Source organism: Pundamilia nyererei, unplaced genomic scaffold (genome assembly GCF_000239375.1).
Source record: "Pundamilia nyererei isolate P.nyererei 1_Seehausen unplaced genomic scaffold, PunNye1.0 scaffold00260, whole genome shotgun sequence".
Lineage (NCBI taxonomy): Eukaryota > Metazoa > Chordata > Actinopteri > Cichliformes > Cichlidae > Pundamilia > Pundamilia nyererei.
This window is the reverse complement of record NW_005187661.1, coordinates 218,683-227,935: the sequence shown is the minus strand read 5'-3', so window position 1 is coordinate 227,935 and position 9,253 is coordinate 218,683. Positions and strand designations below refer to the sequence as shown.

The 9,253-nt window shown below is 39.0% G+C and overlaps 1 pseudogene; it reads left to right on the top strand.

The window, feature by feature from the left end:
* Positions 1-3,581: 3,581 nt before the first annotated feature.
* LOC106456474 (UDP-glucuronosyltransferase 2B15 pseudogene) lies at positions 3,582-4,856 on the top strand (annotated as a pseudogene).
* The last annotated feature ends 4,397 nt before the right edge of the window (positions 4,857-9,253 follow it).

Here is a 9,253-nt window from a genome sequence, read left to right as displayed (position 1 = left end):
GTTGAGCTCGTTGAGGAAGGAGACATCAGAGGATGCGGGGGAGGGTTTGGTGATCCTGTAGTCTGTAATGGTCTGGAGTCCTTGCCACATGCGTCGGGGGTTGGAGTTGGAGAAGTGTTCTTCTACCTTCTTTTTGTAATGGTGTTTGGCTTTTTTGATACCCTTCTTTAAAATGAAAACGATGGAATTTGAATGAAAACAACGGAATTTGAGAACAAATAATGCAAATTGAATAAAAAGAGTAGAATTTGAATGAACAGAACAGAATTTGAATGAAAACAATGGAATTTGAATGAACAGAACAGAATTTGAATAAAAAACAATGGAATTTGAATAAAAACAACAGAATTTGAATGAAAACAATGGAGGTTTAAACAAATAACAGAATTAGAATGAAAACAACGGAATTTGAATAAAAACAACAGAATTTGAGAACAAACAATGAAATTTGAATAAAAAGAGTAGAATTAGAATGAAAGAACGAAATTTGAATAAAAACAACAGAATTTGAATGAAAACAATGGAGGTTTAAACAAATAACAGAATTAGAATGAAAACAACGGAATTTGAATGAAAACAACGGAATTCTAAAACAAACAATAGAATTTGAATAAAAAGAGTAGAATTAGAATGAAAACAAAAGCATTTGAATGAAAACAACGGAATTTCAATGAAACGAACAGAATTTGAATCAAAACAATGGAATTTGAAAGAAAGAACAGAATTTGAATGAAAAGAACAGAATTTGAATCAAAACAATGGAATTTGAATGAAAACAACAGAATTTGAATGAAAACAATGGAAGTTTAAAGCAAACAACAGAATTAGAATGAAAACAACGGAATTAACATGAAAACAACGGAATTTTAATGAAAACAACAGAATTTGAGAACAAACAACGGAATTTGAATCAAAAGAATGGAAATAGAATGAAAAGAACAGAATTAGATTGAAAACAACGGACTTTGAATGAAAACAACAGAATTTGATGAAAAACAAAATAATTTGCATGAAAACAACAGAATTAGAATGAAAAAAACGGAATTTGAATCAAAACAACGAAATGAGAATGTACAGAACAGAGTCTGAATGAAAGCAACAGAATTCTAAAATAAACAATAGAATTTGAATAAAAAGAGTAGAATTAGAATGAAAACAAAAGCATTTGAATGAAAACAACGGAATTTCAATGAAAACAACAGAATTTGAGAACAAACAATGGAATTTGAATCAAAACAATTGAAATAGAATGAAAAGAACAGAATTAAAATGAAAATGACAGAATTTGAATGAAAACAGTGGAAATTTAAAACAAACAAAATAATTCAGCGTATATTGCGGGATAGACAGGATCCTTTAGCTCAGCGCGACAGTGTGCTCATAGAGAGATATCGATTTTCCCGTGAGGGTATTATTTACTTAACCAACTTGTTGGATCCCTATGTTAAGAGTTCCACTCACCGTAGTCGGGCATTAACAACTGCACAAACTGTGTGCATTGCCTTGTGTTTCTTTGCGAGTGGCACATTTCTGTACGCTGTTGGAGACGCAGAGAACATTGGCAAAAGTGCTGTCTGCCGTTCCATTCGCAAAGTATACCTGGCACTCAAGCATTTCCTGGGTGTGTTTGTGGTTTTTCCAAGCCACTTAAGACCACAGGTTGTCAAACAGGGCTTTTTTTCTATTGCAGGTACATTAAATTCGATAATGAATGTGATGCAATCATGACCTATGTCTGTAACTATAGCTCGATTGTCCGCAGGCTTCCCTAATGTGATTGGTACCATAGACTGCACACACATTGCGATCAAGGCCCCCCCAGGCCCCAATGAAGGGGATTTTGTCAATCGAAAGGGGGTTCACTGTATAAATGTGCAGGTGAGTAATACTAATATTTTAGATGGTAATATATAATGAAAAGGAGTGTGTTCACATATAATGAAATCTCTTAGCTGGTGTGTGACTCTATGTGCCATATCACAAATGTGGAAGCTAAATGGCCCGGATCAGTGCATGACTCAAGAATTTTCAGAGAGTCAGGGTTATGCACATTATTTGAGCGTGGTAAGAAAAAGAGACTTATTTTGATATTTCATACTTATTTTGGGCATAACATAACAGCATTTCTCCATTACACAGGGGCCTACGATGGGATTGTCCTTGGAGACAGGGGTTATGCATGCAGGCAGTACTTCATGACACCGTTCCCTGACCCCAACCCTGGGCCACAAACCCGCTACAATGCAGCTCTAGCCAGGACAAGGGCACGCATTGAAATGACCTTTGGGCAAATAAAGGGAAGATTTCAGTGTCTGATAAGTCTGAGGGTTGCACCTGACAGGGCATGTGACATTATTGTTGCATGTGCCGTACTGCACAACATTGCCTCCATCAGAAAGGAGAGGACTCCTGTGGTGGAGGTGCAGCCTGATGATGACCTCCAGCCAGTGCACTTGGACCAACCTAGTGGCAGAGCTGCACGGGACAGAATTGTGCAACGCAATTTCGAATATTAAAAACATGACAAAACATATTTTTCATTGAAATTTATTTGAGCATCTTTTTCTGTCTCATCAAAAAAAAGCCAGTCATCATTTGCCAGGAAAAAAATCATATATACTGTATCACGCAAGGTCATCAATAGTGCTCTGTATGAACGTGTATTTTTACTTACTCTGAAGTTCCTTTTGAAGCAACTCGATTTCTAGTTGAATTTTTTGCCTCATTAGAGCTTGAAGTTCGATTTCACCTAGAAGCTTTTGTTTCTTTAGCTCAGTATACTCCATTTTTTGCTGGAGACTTCTCTTATAGAGCAAACGAATGTCACCCTGTTTCAATTGTAGAGACAACATTTAACGGTCAATACATGTCATATAGGAAGTAAAATTAATTACAAGACTGCCCACCTCTGAATCAGGCCTCTCTGCCGGCCTCTTTGCCTGCAAATCATACTGCAGTCAGAAACACATAGAAGTACTATGAAGGTGCTGCTGCTACTGCACCCCGGCTGCTGGTCTAAGGAAGAGCTGCCCCCAGGGATGCCCTCAACAATGGGTCTGGTGGCATTCAATCGTAGGGCCAGCTCCTCTGCCGGGGTGTGACGAGGGGGTGCAGGACCACCACCTGTGTTTTTTTTGCTCTGCCCTTTTCTTGGTTGCTGTTATAAACAAGCAAACAGATTATTTCAGGGTCTCTTTTCAAGAGACTAAAAACAATATAAGTGATAAATATTACCATTCTGTAGAATATTCTTATATTTCACTTTTACTTGTTCCCATGTTCTAGTGGGTCCTGTTGTGACTCTAATGTGAAAGAGGATATAATGTAATATAACATAATATGATATAATATAATATAATATGATATAATGTAATATAATAAATTACTTACGAGTTTAATTTGTCAGCAACTTCCTGCCAGCCCTCTCTCCTTGCTTTTGATCTGTAACATGATGAGTGGCTTCAGAGCCTGTTACTGACACGTGTCTGTCTGCTTATGTTTATTGGTCTCTGCATCCATGTGAAAGTCAGAAAGCTGAACAATAGGTTAGAAATTTAAAAGTATCTTATCTGAGTGAAGGGATGAAAAGACTGTCTGAAGTAAAAAAGGATTGCTTCAGACCTGTACTGGCTCATGATAACCCAGTAGAGGTTGCCACGTTGCCAAGTAAGCCAAAGTAAAGAATTCTACAGGTTCGATCTGGGTCTCCTGCAGGGTTGTTTATGCACTGAGGAAACCTGGACTCATCAAAAATGACAAACTACTGGTAAAATATTAAAGTGGCAAACAGAAAAAGAAACAGCTACCTGCTGTTGCTAACAAACAACAGACCAGATCACATTCTAATACTAAGCTAGTAGCAAAGATCATTGGACCTTGAAAGATGTTAAAGCTCAGTGCATCTTGATCCTAAATCAAACAGGCAAAGTTAGATTTTCATAATGTTATAAAACCAATGATGAGCAATTGGACTTTTAGCACTCATCCTTTGAACATATATGTATATTCTTTGCCCTAAGAATCTTTACTGTGACAAGTGAGGCTTGGAGCTGTTTAGAAGTCTTTTTGGGGGTTTTTCTGACCTCTTGCATGTACTCTTGGAGTCATTATGGTAGCCCGGCCACTCCTGTGAAAGTTCGCCACTGTTACAGGTTTGAGCTGGAAGCTCCGGAGATCACGGGGTGGTTTTCATGTCTCTGGGGACATTTATATCAGCCCTACCTCGGAAGGTCACAGAGGCCATCACTGCTGCTTTTGCTGAGCTCCCTCACAAGGTGATTTGGCATTTTGTGGGTGAAAAACCTTCATCTCTCGGAAACAACACCCTGCTGTTGGAGTGGCTACCTCAGAGCGACCTCCTGGGACACCCCAAGACTCGTGCCTTTGTGGCCCATGGAGGCACCAATGGCATGTATGAAGCCATCTACCACAGTGTTCCTGTTGTGGGCCTCCCACTCCTCCTTGACCAGTTAGACAACTTACTCCGGCTGAAGGTGCGTGGTGCAGCTCGGGTTGTGGAGGTTTACACGCTGACCAAAGAAGACTTCCTGGGCGCTCTCAAGGATGTTCTTGAGAATCCCTCTTTCCACACTAACATGTAGCGTCTGTCCCAGCTACACCGTGACAAGCCAATGACTCCAATGGACACTGCCATCTTTTGGATTGAATATGTCATCAGGAACAAAGGAGCACCTCACCTACAGTCAGCAGGTTTTCATCTGCCTTGGTATTCCTACTTCTGTCTGGATGTGGCTGCTTTAACCATAGCCATAACTGGAATTTTCATCTGGGCTTTGGTCTTTGTCTGTAGGCCCCTCTGCTGCCGGAGGTCAAAGAGAAAAATGAAACCAGAGTAAATGAGCCAAACATGATGCAGTATTTGCAATGTTTAGCTTGACAGAGTCAGTGTCACATGATTAGTCTTTACAATAATTTCTCCCAAAAATTTTCTCCAAAGAAGATGTAAATCATTGCAATTAGAACTGCATTTGCTAGAGATTTCGAAAAAGTTACCCCAAAAGAGATTTGTCATTCAGGGGGAATACTTTTACTTCATATAGGCACCATATAGTACAACATGGTTTTTGATATGATATCAAAGGTCAGGAAATTTGTTTTCGATCCATTATTTTTTTGTTGTAATAATGCTTCTTGGTTGATTGTCAGAGAAGGTGCACTCCATAAGCTCAACTCTGCTGCTAAACCTACAAATGCATTAAGGGAAAATAAACAGCCTTTCCAACACATACGATATATTGACAGGAAGCATCGTTACGACAATGAAATAATTGACTAAACACATATTTCTTTACTTTTTTTGCTAACTTTATTACAATTAGCTACAAATGTGCTTTAACTGTTTGAAAGAGCTCCCTTTCACTCCCTTTAGGCCAAATTTATTCTGATTGGCTGCCCCCCATAAACAGTAAGTTTAAACAATAAATGGGAGGAAGAAAGTTTTTGGCTCATTGGACTTACTTGCACATGCTGTCCTGGTTATTTGATGGGTTGGCCATGTTTAATATGGCCAGCCAGCAATGACTACAAGGAAAGCAAAAGAGGTGAACTCTTTTCAAGCCTTGAAGCTTTTTTGAGCTTTTTGACATAGTTTTAAGCTGAGGTTTAGAGGATGGGTGTGAGCGTGTTACATTTGGCATAAACTGCAGTTGGTGTGAAATTGATATTCTATCTTTGAGTCACAGCTCAGAGAAATGCAAGATCACAGGTTATGACATACAAACTGTGAGTTTACAATGCATGAAACAGAACTTACAGAGAACTGTACTCTAAAAACAAGATGTTAACCTTCAATAAAAGACCATGTAAAACCAATGGTATCGGGTTTTTTTGTATTCATGTGATGTTTGCTTGTGTCTTGATGCATGTTCAATCATCCAGGTAAGGAAATCCCAAAAGGTTGAGTCTGTTCATCTCCTTTGGGTGGACCATCTCTGTGATCCTCAAAAGACGCTGCCAGTCTTTCAATGATGAGAATGTACACATCTTGGACAGGGAGGAACACTGGTTTGAATAAAGACGGGGGCCTAAGGGTATATCTTTCACTATCTTACAATGCTTTGATTGCAGCCATTCCCCAACTCTCTGTGATTGGTTCTCAAGGCCTTAGATTTAATAACAATTGATCATTTATGAAACTGACTGATCTTCTTTCTTCTCCTTGGTTATTTCTTATAAATGTTGACGTACATGAGCAAATTATGATATTTACTGAACAGTCAAAATACTATATATTTTGTATTAGATTGTAGTGTGGCAATTGTGGGATTGTTTACTTCAGGGCTGCAAACAGCACAAAGGTGGTCAGTGTCTGTTCAGTTGTTTTTTTTTTGAGATGCTAAATTTGGAAATAACCTCTGACCAAGTCAGGAAGAGACTCACACATTAGTAAAAAAAAAACAAAACCCAAAAAACATGTTTGGTAGATGGAGATGAACATGTGTCAGCATAAAACTGTTCTTTAACACTTTATGGGTCTCTTTTGTGTGGAGGAGAATCTTCAGGGAAAAAGAAAAACCAAAATTATATAAAGTGGCATTTGAAATAGTTTTTATTCTTTGCAAAATGGCTAAACACACCATTATGTCCAGAGTACATAATTCAATTCAATTCAGTTTTATTTATACAGCACCAAATCACAACAACAGTCGCCTCAAGGCATTTTATATTGTAAGGTAGACCCTACAATAATACATAAAGATAAAAAAAAAAAGAACAATCATATGACCCCCCCATGAGCAAGAACTTTGGCGACAGTGGGAAGGAAAAACTCCCCTTTTACAGGAAGAAGCCTCCTGCAGAACCAGGCTCAGGGAGGGGCGGCCATCTGCTGCTACTGGTTGGGGTGAGGATAAATACATGCTGTGGAAGAGAGACAGAGAATAATAACAGGTACAATTCAATGCAGAGAGGTCTGTTAACACATGTTGAGTGAGAAAGGTGACTGAAAAGGAAAAACTCAATGCATCATGGGAATCCCCCGGCAGCCTACACCTATTGCAGCATAACTAACTATATGCTTTAGCAAAAAGGAAAGTTTTAAGCCTAATCTTAAAAGTAGAGATAGTGTCTGTCTCATCCAAACTGGAAGCTGGTTCCACAGAAGAGGGGCCTGAAAACTGAAGGCTCTGCCTCCCATTCTACTTTTAAATACTCTAGGAACAACAAGTAAGCCTGCAGTGCGAGAGCGAAGTGCTCTAATAGGGTGATATGGTACTACAAGGTCATTAAGATAAGATGGGGCCTGATTAGTAGGATTTTGAATGTAACAATGTAATTTGTAAGTGACCACCTGCCCAACATAGACATGTTTGCCGAGGAGCCGAAAAACATGAGCAGCTGTGTTTGTTTCACAATTTTATGCTCACTGAATGACTAATATATCCAGCGTTGGGAAGGTTACTTTTAAAATGTATTCCACTACAGATTACAGAATACATGACAAAATGTATTTTGTCATGTATTCAATGAGAGTAATGTATTGTGAATACTTTGGATTACTTAATATATTATCATGCTTTTTTACAACTAATGAATGTCCTATTGCTGTGTGATTTATTACTATTACTGAAGGCTACTCACCGTACCAATAGCAACTAGATTTTAAAAAATGATATAAAATGAGTAACAGTAGGTGGACATTAGGTAAGGCTACACTTTTTGCAGTGATCTCGTGTAGAAAACTATTCCGCGCATATATAAAACAGGTCCGCGCCTCCGAACTGTTGTAAAGGGACCTCTGGCTAATACGTCGGGTTCGTGTCGGGCTCGTAGCCGAAAACTAGCTTTACTTTGTTGTCAGGGTCAACTTTGTTAGCGAGAAACAGAGAGAGGCGTTGAAAGGCTGCACCAATGGAGCTTAATGTTTTGGAAGAAAACAGGAACACGGTGTACAGTCGAGTCTTAATAGCTTACTTACAACTGGGCTCGTCAGGCACTCTTTTTGGCTGCAGTGGTTATTATTATATTTACATGGAAAAGTACAACTTGTCACCAAGTTGTACTTTTCCACTCACCTTTACTCTCTCCCTCACTACAGACACATGACGGCTATGGCAGTCCATTCTCCCTGCAGCACGAACTACACTGCCCATGAGGCTACATTCTTTAGGGCTGTGCCTGTAACAGTCTGCCTATTGCCTTCATATTAAATCATTTTAAAAAATATTTCTTCACATCATTATGTGACACGAGATTGAGACATGAACATTTGAGTTCATTTTTCCCATAGAACACTATGGCAGGGTGTGGCTTGTGGCTCAGCTGCAGGGGAGGAGTGGAGCAGTGGGCTCAGGGTGGTGTCAGGGGAGCCTGAGACACACCTGAGCTCCATCTGCTGATTATGTCTCACCTATAAAGAATGTACCGGGACCTAAGTTGGTGTTTTGTGTGTGGCTGGCAGTTGAAAAGCTGCGGCCGAGGGTTGGAAGAAAGAACAACTAAATAAAAAGTTTTGAAACATGTGAACTGTGTGGTCGGGTCGGTCATTTTTGTCACAAACACATATTCAGACCAAACTAATCTGTTAATTAACTGTTTATATACATTTTTTCCAAGCTGGTCTTACAATCCTACACCTGCTTACAATATTCTTGCTAGCACTCGTGCATTCAAATGACTTTGGAAGTTTACATATGCAAAAGATTTGCCAACCTAAATTCTGACATAGTGTGAAGAGGTTTTCTTTTAATAGTTTATGCTGTAGTGAAATTCGTGCAAAAATATTGTGCGATGAATAGTAAACAGTAGCTGTCAGTACATGCCAGGCGTCTGAGTAAGTGGTGTCATGGGGGTTGAAATGAGCCATATCATGACGCAAAACAATTGAAGGAAGGAAAAGTTCTGAACCAGCGAGCGCCTCGAGGAGCTTTGTTCACATGTTTTGGGTTTGAGGTCAACTTTGAAAAGGTGCAGTGAATGTAGAAAGAGTCCCACGAGAAACATAGCCATGCATGTCTTGCTGACCTTCCGTATTGAAGTAATCACCCTAACAACAAATGTGTTTATGCAAACAGCAGCCTCGGTCTTCAATTAATACTAGCAGAATGTTTTGTTGTATTGCCAATATACAGATGAAGATAGGATTATTAGCCCTTCCTATGAAAATTCATTGTTGTGTTTTACAAGTATATTTCAAGTGTTGTTAAACAGAGCAAAGAATTTTTAACACAACTTTTCCAAACATCCAAGCTTTATTATGGATGCTTACATTATTTTACGTTGCACACAGAACCCC